The 17722-nt window shown below is 44.0% G+C and overlaps 1 protein-coding gene across 25 annotated transcripts in view; it reads right to left on the bottom strand.

Annotated features, from left to right (window-relative positions):
• MBNL2 (muscleblind like splicing regulator 2) overlaps positions 1 to 17722 on the bottom strand; it is a 501363-nt gene that overhangs the window by 350791 nt on the left and 132850 nt on the right. For 9 of the 25 annotated variants that reach the window (XM_085622549.1, XM_085622552.1, XM_085622556.1 and 6 more), the window contains exon 1: positions 2629 to 2863. The exons of the other annotated variants lie outside the window; for them this stretch is intronic. The gene's annotated coding sequence lies outside the window, so the exon portion shown is untranslated. Of the gene's footprint in view, positions 1 to 2628; positions 2864 to 17722 lie in introns of those variants that run through there. 25 annotated transcript variants of the gene reach the window in all.

Genomic DNA, 17722 nt, shown 5'->3' with positions numbered 1-17722 from the left:
AGGCGTCCTCATTTGCTCTCCCCGTTGCAAGAAAATAGGTTGTCTGTGCCTCTCCGAGAGATCATGTCGGGCTAGGTGCAGGCTATGGAATGCAATTTCGATGTGACACTTATTAAACAAGCTATTTAGCTTTGAAAACAAAAGGAGTCCCACATCTCTCACCCAAACGCTGCCCTTGTGGTAAAGCTTTGGGGTCTGCAAGAAATGTGAACCATCCAAACAAGTGCTGCAAACGCCAAAGAATCACAAGCCTTGCAAGTAAACGACTGGGACTCTACAGGAGAGCGGTGGGACTTAACCTGAAATTTGATGCAATGACAATAGACCATTAGTGACCCATAGCTTCAGAGAATCGGACACATCATAGATGGGCAATGCGGAAGGGTGTTGGGACTCAATGCCCTAAGGGTTCTCTGATAGCAAAGCACAGAACTAAAGAGCACAGGTTGCACCATCCACACACACAAGAGTTCTTGGGGAAGGCCAAGAGATCTCGACCAACTAGAGGGATACCACAGTAAGTGGAACAAAAATCTATAGGTAAGTACGCTAACCCAAACAGGCATCCATTGAAGGAGGGAGATTAAAAGGCAGAAATTGCACTATTGGACTTACTGGTTGTTTGCCACTAAAATTTCCAACTGTTGTCAGTGGGCTACTGTCATTTTTATATTTAAGAAAGCTGCTCAATTAGCAACACAGCCTATAATAAATCAATGGTTAATCAATACCTTCCCTTAGGATAGCCTCACTCTGGCATGGACAGCTACTGTATGTCATGCATCTATTTTTGCACACCAGCTATCAAATGAGAGTCTCATTAAAAAACAGTGTAATTAGCTTCTAAAACCAAATACTGTATTTAGTTTATCAGTTATCACAACCTTTTTTATTTTACAATGAGCAGTTCTTTTATGTTTATTGGTCAAACACTTTACCTGAATAAGCGACACACCTACTTAACGGATATAATAGATACCCATGTAATCCTGATATATGTGAAGATAAAACCGTATTTAGTTGTAGACACGCAGTAAGCCAAGGCCAGGCTATCATGACTTGTTGGTGAGCATTCCTTTTTAGAACTAATGTGTTATTTTAATAATAGAGGCATTTAATTAAACAATCAAACTGAGGATTTTAAACATCACTAATTTGTGTTAAATTTATGAAAATTAAATAAGGTTAAAGGTTGGCTTCCTGTGACACTTTCACGAGGGGTTTGCAGAAAGTGTATGCTGCATACATTAAAAGCCTTAACTACTATGTAGGAATATTGTAAACAAACACTTTTTTTTAGTCAGGATAAAATCGCACTGTATTTTCTGAGAAGCATTGCAAAGCCTTAACGAACTTGCCTCGAATCTTCGGTGCATTTTAAAATATGTAATCGCCTGAATTTGGAGGAGCAAATTAAACACATCAACACGTGCACTCGGGCCTACCCTAAAAAGCATCATATCTACATGGCGAGATGTCTCATTACATCGAAGCCACGAGCTAGGGTCAGACAGCTCTCGACCGCAAATAATGGAGACTAATCCAAACCATGCAGCGCCGCCTTACTAACTGTTACCCTTACACCGTTCACACAATAGTATCCTTCAAAGCCACGGGGGAGTGACCGCTGTCAAATTACTGCAGCTGCAAATTATTTGTTTTTTCACTGAAACAAAGAATAGTTTCCTTATGCAAGTCGCAGCCCTGTGTCGCTAATTTAACCTTCTATGTGCATTTTAGTAGCCCTGACCAGTCGCTCCTTCTTGTAATTGCTTTCACGTGTATTTAATGTGATATTTGGCGCTCAGGGCCCAGCAGCAAGGCCTTCTGAACAGGAAGGGCAGCGACGGCCATCACCCAGAAACACTCCCTTCCCTCTTGCTACTAGGCGGGCGCGTTCCACATCAACCTCCTGCGTCTGCTTCCTGTTGACGGTGGTCTGCACGGCGAAAGCAGCGTTCTAAAAGCCAGTCTGAGCTCATTAAATCATTCTGCTGGCTGTGCTTTCTCATTAAAAATGCATAAAGAACAGATAATTGCAGTCAGCATTAACATGGCCAAGCCCAGGTTTGATACTGTTCCTGCTTATAAACTTCAAAACATAATTTAAAAAATAATGTCTGCGTGAACCAGACAGTCCATGTGACGCCGTCACCACCCTAGCCAGTAATGCCCTGCACACATCTTAATCATATTCAGAACAAACACTCAAAGTACGGCGCTGCAAACATTCTCTAAGCAAACATCACATGCTCAAAAACATTTTCACAATTCTCCAAGCGTGATTCAACGGCACAAACGACGCCTGTACTGGCGACTACGAATAGTTACCATTAGAAATACATTTAAAAAAAATACAGCTTAAGAGCTGTACTCCAGCATTCTAAAATCTGACGCGAAAGTTTATCATTATGTTTTGATTGGCTTGAAATTAGAGGGTGTGTGCTTACTTGCGTTATCGTCAATAAATTAACCCATTTGCATGCTAACTTGGACGGAGCAGGAAACCCAGAGCTAGAGGACTCCTGCATCAGTGACGAGAAGCTTCATTTCCTGACTTGCCATGCACATGGTATGCAGCACACTGCAGCAAACTCAACATTCAGCAGAACGTACACGCTCGCCTACCTCGTAAAACGGCTAGTCTCCGCGACTCCTGCAGAACGCGCACACCGTCGCCGGGTAACGTATCCGCATCGTGTCTGATGCCACGCAGATATTATTTCAAACAGATGATTACCATCGCTTGATATTTTCGTGCGTTATCTGCCTTTTGCCTCATCTGTGGGGTTGTCTTTCAAACGGCGGAGCACGGTAGCGGTCTCAACTCCCCTGCCGTAAGACTGCAGCCCTTCCTGCTGACAAACCCCGCCCAGCGCAGACCAGCCAATGGAACGGCCGCGTGTAACCCAGCGTTAAACCGGCTTTAATTGGATGACAGAGAGTAACCTAGAAGATGTAGGCGTAAAAACAACCCAGCATCCATGCCAGAGAAAAGACCCTCCCTTAGACGAACGCAGTTACCATGCAGAGAATATAAACTTCCTACAGTATGCACAGTCTGCTTTGCGCCACACGAATATTTATATGGCAATGCCATGGACGCAGATGGAATGATTATTGTACTGTTGTATTTCTATACCGCTTTCGTATGCTTTGGGAGAGGGGACGCCTGTATAGCTACTTGCTTCATTATACCCGACTGGTAGAGTGTGACTTATATCGGACAACACGCTAGATTTAACGCATGGTTATCTTGCAAAATGAATCCTCTAAACTTCAGGGATGCTACCGCACATCTTATGACAGGAAGAAACTTAAATCCTGCTTCCCCCGGCGGATTTCGTAGCTCTGTAAAATCTGCTGAGGGCACCAGCCCTCTTTAATCTGCGCCTAACGAGGTTTCGAATTTCTAGTCCGATCGCTCTTCTAAAATCACTAGTGTTGTAAAAGTCAGTTTACCAAACACTGGCTCGTTCACATATTCGCTTGCTATGAATGTTGCAGACGTGCATTGCGATGAACATGATCTAATGTGAAACAATAGTGTTAACACAGCAATCGCATTATTAGCTCTTTCTGTATTACAGCCTATGCACGAACTTGTTTTATTTAAACATTTATTGATTTTGATTTGAACAAACAGTCATTTCTGTGACAGAGGATTAGCGGAGTATATGCACCATAGAACATTTTGCAGATTAATTTTACATGACATGTTAATGATCTCTGTATCTGCACTTTCGGGAACGCAGTCAAATGATGACTACTACAGCTTGCTGAAACTCCTTTCAGTTAACAACTTATTCCAATATTAAAGAGTGACTAGTGTTTTCCTATGCCATCTATGGCTGTCCTAGCATGAATATAATTTCGTGTATCCTCGCTCAGTAGTTAATCTGGTTTTAAGCAAAAAAAAAAAAAAGCGTTACCTTTTTGTCCCCCCCACCAACCAACAATATTTCCCAGGATTATTAGTCTGTGGCTACAAATGCACATATTTCAGAAACAGGCGGCCTCCCCCTCCCATGCTTTAAATAGAGTTGCAGGGAAAACTATCAACAGAAACAACAACAACTCCCGTCAACCTTTAAATTCAAATTCTGTTAATACATACATATATATATATATATATATAGATAGATAGATAGACAGATAGATAGATAAATAGCTTCCTGCCTTCCTCCGGACTACGCCCACCTCACAGGGTCGGTGAAGGGTAAGACGGGCGCAGGACCCGAATATAAATAGCAAGAGCACTTGCGCTACAGCGCAAGAAGACGGGCACACTCCTCATTGTTCTTCAGTAGTAAAATGTATTCAGGCTGAAACTTTTCGACCTCCGGGGTCTTTGTCAAAGCCACAACAACAAATAGTGCACTATTTTTTATAGAAAACCAAACATGATAACGTGTAGACATGGTAGAAAGACTAATAAGCATTCCATACTATGTATTTCATTTTAGTTTAGAAGACAGACTTGTCATTTCATACGAGATATAAACATAATATAGTAGGATAATTTCCCACAAACATTTCATAATTCATGTAAGTCAATATAATATGTATTACCACAAAAACAACCAGTCTGTGTCTGTTATTCTGCCAGCTCTGTACTGCAACCATACCCAATTTCTTTTAACAGTTTGTCCATTTAGCTAGAACATTTCCTCTATATAAAATCAAAAAGTATATATATATATATATATATATATATTTTCACAGAAAAACACCCATAGGTTTCAGGGGTGTTATAGTTAGCTGGCCATTTCACTCATACAAAACCATAGAAATTCCTGTTATAGTTAGTTCTGCTAACTATAACTCGCGCGCCCGCAATCCACTGCTGAAGATGTCACATATTACATCATTCATGTCATGGTCAGTGACATCACTGATGACATCACTGATGAAATCATCTAGTGAATGTGGTTTAGTTTGAAATTTAAATATGTATTATAGATATATACCAATCTGTATTGAAGATTGAGTGGATATATAACTGTCTGGATGGAGGATTTAGTAGCTGTCTGACTGTCTGTTTAAGTGAGTGATTAAAAGTGTCTCACTTAATACATGGATTAGTAACTAAACTATGTGAATGTGTGCATCATTGTCTGTTGTAGAACATGCTGCGTCAGTTGGTCCCTAACTACATAAGTGTGTATATTAGTTATTGATTAGTTGGGTGCGTATTTGTATGGGACACTGAGTTTGGGTGTGGTTGGATGGGGTGTGTGTAACTATGCATAGATGTGTGAATGGTTGATTGAATAGGTGTATAGGTTTAAGAGTGCATGTGGAAACAGTTGTTTGGGTGACAGTGTATTTATTTGTGTGTTTGTGAGCGAATATATGTTTTAGTTGTACATCTTCAACAAAGTAAAAAATAAAAGGCATTATATGTGAGAGTTGGTGTGTATAAATAAGTATGTGTAAGAGTCAGTGATTGTGAGAGTAACTATGAGTGTATAATTGTAATGGAGATTTCTTAACATATTAACTATGAGTTACTATGTTTTTGAATAAATGATGTGTTGTTGGATAATTGTGTAAGTGAGTAAATATAAGTGTGATTAATTTTTTTCATGAGTGAGTAGGATGACTGCATAACCAACTAAGATGACTGCTGATGTGTCAATGTCTATATATGTGTATAAGTGCATTTGATAGATAGTGTTCTGATAATTAGTGACTGCATGTATAAATGATTCTGTTGTTGAATGGGTAGTTGTGTGTGTAGACTGAGGAATCAGTGAGTGGGTATGTAGTAACTGGTATTGGTGTGTCAATGGTTTCAAATATGGTACTCTGTATTTTACAGTGAGTGATGAAAGGTTATACTAGTGTATGATGAGGTGTATCAGATGGTCACGTGGATGATGTCATCAGTGATGTCATTTGAGATGTCATCAGTAATGTGACTGACCATGTCATGAATGATGCAATATGTAACATCATCAGCAGTGCATTGCGGACGCGCGAGTTATAGTTAGCCGAACTAACTATAATGGAGGAATTTCTATGGTTTTATACGAGTGAAATGGACAGCTAACTATAACACCCCTGAAACCTATGTTTTTTTCTGTGAATTTCTAAGGTTTTTTAAATGCCAATTTCTAACTACAACGTCTCTGAAACCTATGGTTTTTTTTCAGTGAATTTCAAAGGTTTTTTAAATGCTAATTTCTAAGTGTGATACTAGTGATACCTATTTTTTGTACTGATTTTCTACAGGATTTTTTTCAACTATTTATAAATATTTTATTAATTAAATAACATTATATATTTTTCTGACAATTGCAATTTGTTTTGTAAAAAATGGAAATATGGATACATTTTTTTGTTTTCATTTTTTATTTTAATATATTTATATTTGATTTAAAAAAAAAAAAGAAATTCCAATTTTTTTGCGGAGTCGCGCACTCAAAGCGTACACATCACGGTGGGTGCACGGATTCTAGCCGCCATTTTAGAAAAGTCGTGAAGGATCCGCGTAAGGTATGCGAAGGCTGCGTGTTTTTCAGTTACATCATATACATTTAATATTACGTGATGTCCGCGATTGGTATGCGACCAGTCCGCGACTCCTGCTCCCACGCATTCGCGACACATGCGCATTACGGTACGAGAGGCTTGCCCGGTGGCGGGTTCCGGGTGACGTCATATACGTGCAGGGGCGCGCGACTCCCGCAAAAAATTTGTATGTTCCAAAATGATATGTATGTGTCTTTAATATACATATTGGGCAAGAGATTATCGAAGATATTCATGAAAATAATATATTTGTACTTATAATAAACTTATATTATTTTTAAATATATTTTCGCCAAGTCGGGTGCATGCATCGTGAGTGCAGAGACCCAGGTCAGCAGAGCTGCTGTAGAGCCAGAGACCCAGGTCAGCAGAGCTGCTGTAGAGGCAGAGAACTAGGTCAGCAGAGCTGCTATAGAGCCAGAGAAACCAGGTCAGCAGAGCTCCTCTAGAGGCAGAGAACCGGGTCAGCAGAGCTGCTCTAGAGCCAGAGAACCGGGTCAGCAGAGCTGCTCTGGCTGACTGACTCACTGACACTGACTACACACACACACTACCCCCACACACACACTACCCCCCCCACACACACACACACACTCCCCCCCCCACACACACACACACACACTCCCCCCCCCCCACACACACTCCCCCCCCCCCCACACACACACAATCCCCCCCCCCCACACACACCCACCCACCCACTCCCCGCCACACACACACACACACACTCCCCGCCACACACACACACTCCCCGCCACACACACACACTCCCCGCCACACACACACACTCCCCGCCACACACACACACACACTCCCCGCCACACACACACACACACACTCCCCGCCACACACACACACACTCCCGCTACACACACACTCCCGCTACACACACACTCCCGCTACACACACACTCCCGCTACACACACACTCCCGCTACACACACACTCCCCGCCACACACACACACACTCCCCGCCACACACACACACACTCCCCGCCACACACACACACACACACTCCCCGCCACACACACACACACACACACACTCCCCGCTACACACACACACACACACACACACACACTCCCCGCTACACACACACACACACACACTCCCCCCGCTACACACACACACACACACACTCCCCGCTACACACACACACACACACACTCCCCGCTACACACACACACACACTCCCCGCTACACACACACACACACTCCCCGCTACACACACACACACACACTCCCCGCTACACACACACACACACACACTCCCCGCTACACACACACACACACACACTCCCCGCTACACACACACACACACACACACTCCCCGCTACACACACACACACACACTCCCCGCTACACACACACACACACTCCCCGCTACACACACACACACACACACTCCCCGCTACACACACACACACACACACCCCGCTACACACACACACACACACACCCCGCTACACACACACTCCCCGCTACACACACACACACACACACACACTCCCCGCTACACACACACACCCACACTCCCCGCTACACACACACACCCACACTCCCCGCTACACACACACACACACACACTCCCCGCTACACACACACACACACACACACTCCCCGCTACACACACACACACACTCCCCGCTACACACACACACACACACACACTCCCCGCTACACACACACACACACACTCCCCGCTACACACACACACACACACTCCCCGCTACACACACACACACACTCCCCGCTACACACACACACACACTCCCCGCTACACACACACACACACTCCCCGCTACACACACACACACACTCCCCGCTACACACACACACACACTCCCCGCTACACACACACACACTCCCCGCTACACACACCCACACTCCCCGCTACACACACCCACACTCCCCGCTACACACACCCACACTCCCCGCTACACACACCCACACTCCCCGCTACACACACCCACACTCCCCGCTACACACACCCACACTCCCCGCTACACACACCCACACTCCCCGCTACACACACCCACACTCCCCGCTACACACACCCACACTCCCCGCTACACACACCCACACTCCCCGCTACACACACCCACACTCCCCGCTACACACACCCACACTCCCCGCTACACACACCCACACTCCCCGCTACACACACCCACACTCCCCGCTACACCCACCCACACTCCCCGCTACACACACACCCACCCACACTCCCCGCTACACACACACCCACCCACACTCCCCGCTACACACACACCCACCCACACTCCCCGCTACACACACACCCACCCACACTCCCCGCTACACACACACCCACCCACACTCCCCGCTACACACACACCCACCCACACTCCCCGCTACACACACACCCACACTCCCCGCTACACACACACCCACACTCCCCGCTACACACACACCCACACTCCCCGCTACACACACACCCCGCTACACACACACCCCGCTACACACACACTCCGCTACACACACACTCCGCTACACACACACTCCGCTACTCGCTCTCTGCTACTCACTCTACTACTCCCTCTACGCTACTCACTCTACTACTCCCTCTACGCTACTCACTCTCTACTACTCCCTCTACGCTACTCACTCTCTACTACTCCCTCTACGCTACTCACTCTCTACTACTCCCTCTACTCTACTCACTCTCTACTACTCCCTCTACTCACTCTCTACTACTCCCTCTACTCACTCTCTACTACTCCCTCTACTCTACTCACTCTACTACTCCCTCTACTCTACTCACTCTCTACTACTCCCTCTACTCTACTCACTCTCTACTACTCCCTCTACTCTACTCACTCTCTACTACTCTCTCTACTCACTCTACGCTACTCACTCTACGCTACTCACTCTACGCTACTCACTCTACGCTACTCACTCTATTACTCTCTACTACTCACACTCTACTCTCTATTACTCACTCTCTACCTCTCTAGTACTCTCTACCTCTCTCTACCCACACACATATGCACATATATGCATATGCATTTATATATATGCATGTGTGTATATATATATACACACACACACAAACATATATAGTCTGCATATCTATATAAATACAAATATAAATGCATGCACACATATACGCATACATTTGCATGTTATGTACATAACAGTTTGAAAAACACTAATACAAGCAAAGCTAAAAAGCCACCTAATTACAAACAGAATTGCTTTAACTTAAATGAGGGTGAGACCTATTGCATTTTCAATGCTTGTTTACTTTGGTTCCATCAAGAAGGCATTCAGATGTGTCACACATTTGCCATGAATTCTGAATGGTAACACTCTAGTTGCTCATTAGATCACTGTAGTAAAGCTACTGCTCACCAGGGAAGTCTCTACTACTGTACTACTCACTCTACTACTCACTCTACATGCACACATATATATGCATTTATATATATATGTATGTGTATGTATATATACATACATATATATAATCTGCATATCTATATAAATACAAATATAAATGCATGCATACATATATGCATACCTATGCATGTTATGTACATGAAAGTTTGAAAAACACTAATAAAAGCAAAGCTAAAAAGCCACCTAATTATAAACAGAATTGCTTTAACTTAAACGAGGGCGAGACCTATTACATTTTCAATGCTTGTTTACTTTGGTTCCATCAAGAAGGCATTCAGATGTGACACATTTGCCATAAATTCTGAATGTTAGCACTCTAGTTGCTCATTAGATCACTGTAGTAAAGCTACTGCTCACCAGGGAAGTCTGCTGCTGGTATTGAAAGTGCACATTTCAGTCTGCCTGTCAGAATTATTTAATGAAATAGAAGAGGATTTGAGAGTCACTCAAAACTTGCCCTAATTTTTCTTTCTGCAGCACTAATCATACTTTCTATGGCAAAATGACCCCCTCATTGTGTTCCTTTTTAAATTAAATGTTTTAAGAGTTACCACTTTATTCCAATAAAGATGGCTTCAGGTGTGCCATACGTTTGTCATAAGTAGGGCTGTTAGCGCTCTAGTTGTTCTTTAGAACACTCTGGGAAGCTGCAGTAGAACACAAAGGAATCAACTGACAGTCTCTGCCCTTGTTGGATGTATATGTTTTACTGAGAATGTCAGACTACATTCTCACATGACTGAGAAAGATAATGTGAATTTACAAAAAATATGCTCTCAGTTTAGCTTATAGATCACCTTCCAAACCTCTGTGGGAAAAGCATGAGAAAATAGCTTTCTCTCAAACATGATTCATGATATCCCAGCAGAAGGCTTTTTCACATGGTAAAATCACCTTAGAACACACCACAATTCCTAAAATTAGTATGGTACCATCAACAAATGATTTATACTGTAACTAAAGTCTTAAAACCTTCTATTAACTGCAATGCTTTTTAATGAGGTGCTATCATGTATATTGGTCCCAAGATGGCTGCCAACACTTCTTGGATGAAGTGCTGACAGCCAATCAGATCTCACGATGAGATGTGTGGTTAGGCTCCGCCCAGATATATCTATGATTTTACTTTTGATTTTCGCAGGAACTACTGAACGGATTTACACCATTTAACCAAAAGGCACGAGTGTGAACCAAGGGCTACCTTTTTGCCAAATTTGGTGTAATTCCGTTCAACAGTTAGGGCTGTAGCCCCCCTTTTTTCTCAGCCCCGCTTGACTTTCAGGATAGGAGCGAACCGGAGCGCCCCACCAATTTTGAAAATTTCGCTTAGATTCGTCAACCGGCGCCAAAGTTATTCCAAAGAGAATGTTGCGGATTTCCTATGGATAATAGGTCCTAACTATAACTACCTACTGGCGACTGCCAGTAGGTAATATATATATATCTGCTCCAAGGTTACACGTCCGGTGAGAAGCACTCAAGCGGCAGTGATAAAGCTGCAAGCTTTCAATAGGTATGGACACAGTTCGACTTGTTAATCCATTGACAGTCGCTCCGTCTTCGCCGGACGCGTTTCGTGCTTAATTTCTCAAAGGCTGGCGGAAATAGGTACGTGCATGATCCGACACTACCTCCCATTTACATTTGAAATTACCCGCCCTGTATGGGCGGCTCCTATCAGACAAGGAATTATGGGCATTGTAGTGCCGGTGCTTATACTTCACAAATGAACTCCCTGATTACTGTCCTAAAAGCCTGTGAATGGGCCTCAGCAAGTGGGCTGTGTCCTCAATCATTCACTGCTGCCCCACAGTTAAGGTTCAGCAAATGCCTGACCTTGTGGCCCCCTCAATGTTTGGGTGGTGGTCCATTCACGAGCTTTTAAGATTTTGACAGTAATCAGTGCATTCCTGCCGCCGGAGTGCTTCTCACTGGACGGGTAACCTTCGAGATTTATGGCAGCAACCCAGCTGCAGAGTGTGCCCCACCAAACATTGAGGGGGCCACGAGGTCAGGCATTTGCTGAACCTCACTGTGGGGCAGCAGTGAAGGATTGAGGACACAGCCTACTTGCTGAGGCCCATTCACGGGCTTTTAAGACTGACAGTAATCCGGGCATTCATTTGTGAAGTATAAGCACCTGCACTACAACACCCATAATGCCTTGTCTCATAGGAGCCGCCCATACAGGGTGGGCAATTTCAAATATAAATGGGAGGTAGTGTCAGATCATGCACGTACCTATTTCCGCCAGCCTTTGAGAAAGTAAGCAGGAAACGCGTCAGGCGAAGTGACTGTCTCAACAAGTCGAACTGTGCCCATACCTATTGAAAGCTCGCAGCTTTATCACTGCCGCCGGAGTGCTTCTCACCGGACGAGTAACCTTCGAGCGCATATATATATATATATATATATATATATATATATACACACACATACACACACATACACACACACACACACACACACACACACACACACTTGTTTTCTGGCAAGTGCCATAATACCAGTATGTGTCCCTGAGAACATCCTGATAACCACTTTGGAGAAAGAATACCCAACAATTAATATCAAAACAAAATGCCTCCATCAGGGTTTGACACCATACTGGGGCACACTGGGTACGTATGTGCAAGTCGTACTCCTAACTGAGACTGGTCCCAAGTCCCTTAATAATTCAACACACTGGAATGCCTCTTCTAGTTCTGTTGGGGTACAGAAGAATATCATCTGTGTAAAGTGAGATAAAATGCTAGTTGTCATGCCAGGGTATTCCTTCCCCCACTTACTTCCACTCTCAAAAAATTTGCAAAATGGATCGATCACTAGACCGAATAGCACTGGAGAGAGTGGGAATCCCTGCAGTGTACCACAGCTGATTCGATACATCTCAGAAATATTGCGACTAGTCCACACAAAAGTCTGGGCTTCAGCATATAATAAAGTGACTCACTTGTCCCGGCCTCTACCTAGTTTCCTCCGCTTCATTACAGCCTGCAAATAATTCAATTTCAGAGGGTCAAATGCCTAGCGTAGGTCAATGGAAAGGGTGGCTACTACAGGGTAGCATAACAGGAGCATTTAATCTAAGATTCAAAACAATTGCTGAGTTTTCAGTGATGTACTGCGATCCAGTATGAAGCCATTTTGGACTTTAAGTACTAAAGTACATAAACAGGCTTGTAACTGGTTAGCTAAAACTCTGCTATGAATTTTATTTTACAGTACAAGTTTGACATTGAAAATGGTCTATAGAAGGTCATTTCCAGGTTATCATTGCCCAGTTTAGGGATCGAAAAAGTAGTGTGCCAACAAGGGATTTTGTTTAGAAAGATTATATCTTTTTGTAGATTATGAAAAATTAATTTTTAAATGAGTTCGAAGCTGATACTCAACCACATATTATTTGACTGAATTAATCAAAGATATACAACACACACGGGGTATCTTTTTCGTGAAAAAATCACCGATCTTTTTATATAAACAATCAATAAAAAGGAGTACAAATAAACAATTGAATGTGCAGTGTAACATGAAAAGAGAAAAAATTAAATGTTATCCACAGTTCATGAAACAAGATATCCAATCCAATAGAGAACACAGAGATCTAGCTCATATTAGGAGAGCAATCAACTGTACATAGATGTTGTGGATATGGATAATGTAGTCGACGTTTCGGTCTGTGAGGGCGTCAATCCGTCAGACCATCTTCAGGACAGTGTTACACTGCACATTCAATTCCTTATCTGTCATTTCTCTTCCCAGCTCTAGCGACCATTTAACACGGAGTGGCAGTAACGATATCCCTGAGTGTGCTCGAATACCTCTGTATATCCAGCGAGTGAGGTGGCGTCCCCTTCCCATGAGATGTGTTGTGAATATTAGTTCATGCTTAGGGGGTTCAATCCCGTCAAGGGACCACCTGCGTTTGATGTAGTGAGAGATAGCTGCATTGAAAAGAAAAAGTGTCGGGGGGACCCCCTGTGTATGGACAAAGTTATCGTGGTCTGCAAGCGTGCCCTCAGTGAATAAAGCTCCAATGGTTGCTACTCCTTCCTGGTCCCATACGGATAAGGCCCTTTTTGAGATCAACCCAGTGGTAGTAGGTATCCCAAGCAAGGGAATGTTGGGAAAATATGGGGTGGCCCTTTTGGTGTATTGGAACGCCTTCTTCCAATATAATAATGCAGTTTTGAGCAAGGGGGGGGCTGTCGGAGGGATCCTAGTTTGTGGCAGGAGTAAAGTATGAAGGAAACCCCGGTCAATAAGCTGAGACGTGTAGCCAATTTCCTGAATGTGCCGTCCCGCTAGCCAATAAGATGACCACTGTAATTGGCTGGCCGTACAGTAAGCTCGGAAATCCGGGGCTCCAAGTCCTCCCTCCTCAGGTCATAGCTGTAACTTGGCAAGGCTGACTCTCCTACGGCCCTTGCCCCATATAAGTTCTAATAGGAGTGGGTCTAGTGTACAAAAAATTTGTCGGGATAGTAATCAGCAGGTTAGTGAAAAAATATAGGAGACGAGGAAGCATCACCATTTTAGAAATGGATACTCTACCCATCACCGACAGGGGCAACGAGGTCCAAAAGGAGACCTGACGTCGGAGGGATGTAATAGCCTTCAGTAGATTGCCATCTATAAGGTCCAGGGAGGATCTATACATTTGTATACCTAGATACTTAAAGGTGTCCGGGGCGGTAGTTAATAATAAGTAACCAAAGCGCACAGCCTCCGGGGTAGCCTGATATCGCATGTAAAAAGCATAGGATTTAGTTTAATTAATAGCCAGTCCTGATATCTGTTTCAAGTGTTTAAATATGGCCGGGACAGGTTCCAGGTTTTGGGTCACGCATTTAAACTCATTTACCAGGCGGGGTATATGAATCCAAGGTGTAAGCTTCCAATACCGGCTCGGGTGTATCCTTTTCAAATTTCATTATCTGGTTATAGTACAGACAACCCTTCTGCAAGAGGATGACCCGCAAGGAAGGTATCCATGTTACCGATTCCCCATCCACAGCTCTTTTAAAACTCCTGAAACACACAATTAAAGCCTAACACAGCACTGGTCCAGCATACCTCAATGCCACTTCAGATTTTAGATTTCTTCCAGACACCTTTCGCAGCTGGTTTCGCATTCACACGCATTCAATGAATACGCAGCACCACAACAAGAAATTACTTCTGCTAATTGAATCCAAAAGGGTGGTATTACCTGCTGAAGACAGGTTTGATTATTCACAGCACTTAAAATCTATTTGAATGTTGCCTGCAATCCAGGGCAAAAATGTAAATCTCTTATGTGTCTTGTGTGCTGTCTTGTTTTCTCCCACAGGTTTGCGCCGCAGTGTCCGCAATTGTGTTGACACTGTGTCCACACACCTTAGCGAGTGTGTAGGTAACTAACATTTTTAATATTTTTTCACCACGTGGCACTTCACCTTTTGCCACTCACTATACACTGGTCCTGACGAAAGCTCCTTACTATTTTTATACGTGAGCTGAAACATGTAGACCCACTACCCAGTCAACTAGCAGATAATTATTTCTCCATTAGTTGCATCACATATCTTTTTAGTCTATATCCTGAGCCGCCAATAATAAATCTTCTAATGGCAAGGATTCTCAGCGATATTTGTTTTTAATCATCACCACATCACATTTTTGCACCACACCAGCTCCGCTGTAGTCAGGCGTCGCAGCACAACCGGGGGGCATTCGGCCACCCGGTTGGGGCCCCAATGATGAAGCATGACACCAACCAGGTTGGTGTGTGAGGGGCCTTTTAACCCACTTCGTGGGTTCCCAAACATTGCTTCATTTTGACCGTACCACACTACATTGGGTCTGTCCACCTTTGACAAAGCTTATTTACATCCAGGGGATACGGACAAAACCCCCCCTTTTTTTCCCTAGCTCTCCCATTGTTCTTTACAATTACCTGCTTCTACACATATGCACAGTCTCTAAAATTAGTGCATTCTGCGCAAAGCTGAACACTTCGCTCTTTAACCAGGTTAATCCATGGATCAGCCCTGACTGCTCTTGCATCAGCAACAGGATATGCTCTTGGGTGATAACGCGCTTTACAAAAAAATCATAACATTACAGAGAACTCTGTACCCAAAGCTAAACATAAGAGTAAAAAGTTTGTCCTATTTCCCATGTTCATACTCCATCAAAACTTAGCATATGTTCAGATTACTGTATGACAAGTGCATTACAGTCACAGCACTGCACATAAAAATGGACATGACAAACAAGTCACTTACATTTGTTAACGCCTTATCTGTTAGAGAATCTTATCTAGCCGTAGATTCCTTACCTTAGAAGTATCCCCAGGTGTCAGACTGGATCCAGAAAGTTTTTCATGAGAAGTACCCCTGCGTGCCAGTAGGTGGCATTGTTCGGGTACGTGTGGTGCCACTGTAGTCGTCCGCGCCGGAAGGGACTCTTGTGGTGCCTATATAAGTGCCACCTAGGCACACTGACGTCAGTTACTTTTCACAACTTTGAACGCCAGAAGCGTAGAGCTATGAAGTACACTGGCCACAGGTGTGGAAAACTAGGGCCCTGAAAGGGGCAAGCCCTGTCCCTAGAAATCCAATCGCAGAGCGGGGACGATGGGTGAGTCAGTAAAGAATCTGTGGCTAGATAAGAGTATTTACCAGATTAGGCGTTACGGAAGGTAAGTAACTTGTTCATCTGATAGAAAATTCTAGTTGCAGGTTCCTTACCTTAGAATAGATACCCAAGCAATACCTCCTCGGAGGTAGAACTGAGGACCAATTTCATGCGAGGAAGTCCGGCAGAACAGAATGGGCAAAGTGCTAATCCCTACAGATGGGACTGCCTAGACAGTAGTGTCTAGTAAACATGTGAAGGGAAGCCCATGTGGCTACCTGGCATATGTCCAGGACTGGAGCTATGCAAGCGAATGCAGTTGTCACAGGGTTAGCTCTGATGGAATGAGCACGCAAACCCTCAGGGTGTTGCTTTTTTTGCCAGTGAGTAGCCCATTTTTAGACAGAGTACGATCCATCACAAGATAGTCCTTTTCTGTATGACTCATCCCTTCGACGCTCCCACATACCCCACAAAGAGTAGGATGCCCACCCAAACTCGTGTGAACAGGGTAGAACAACAACGCTCTTTTTGGGTCCAGACGGTGAAGTCGCTCCTCTTCTTTGGAGGGATGAGGCGCAGAGTAAAAAGAATGCAGAGTGATGGATTGGCTTCCCAGAAATGAAGTGATCACTTTTGGAACAAATGAAGCTCTTGTACAAAGCACCAGTTTGTCTGGGTGAATGTTAAGATAAGGAGGCTTGGATGACAAGGTCCCAACCTCATTTACCCACCGGGCAGAAATTATTACCACCAGGAAGGCCGTCTTGATGGTTTGGAGTCTGAGTGAACAATTGTGCAGAGGCACAAAGGGAGAGCACATAAAGAAAGGGAGGAAGAGACTGAGATCCCACTGGGGCTTAATAAAAGGAGAAAGAGGAAATAAATGTAAACCTTTTAGAAACCTATTCACAATAGGGGATTTGAAGAGGGATGGCTGATCAGGCAACCACAGACAAGCTGAAATGGCAGAGAGATAGTCCTTTTGAGTGCCCAGAGCAGTGCCCTGTTGGGCAAGGGAAAGGATGAACAGGAGAACCTGGGAAAGGGGGGCAACAGGGACCAATTTATCTTTCTGTACACAATGCCACAAATTTTGCCCAACAGCAGGGATTAAACAGTCTGGGGGGGGGGGATGACTGGCTGCCAA

This window comes from Triturus cristatus, chromosome 8, assembly GCF_964204655.1.
Source record: "Triturus cristatus chromosome 8, aTriCri1.1, whole genome shotgun sequence".
Lineage (NCBI taxonomy): Eukaryota > Metazoa > Chordata > Amphibia > Caudata > Salamandridae > Triturus > Triturus cristatus.
The sequence above is the reverse complement of the archived record's forward strand: the minus strand, read 5'-3'. Positions and strand labels throughout refer to the sequence as shown.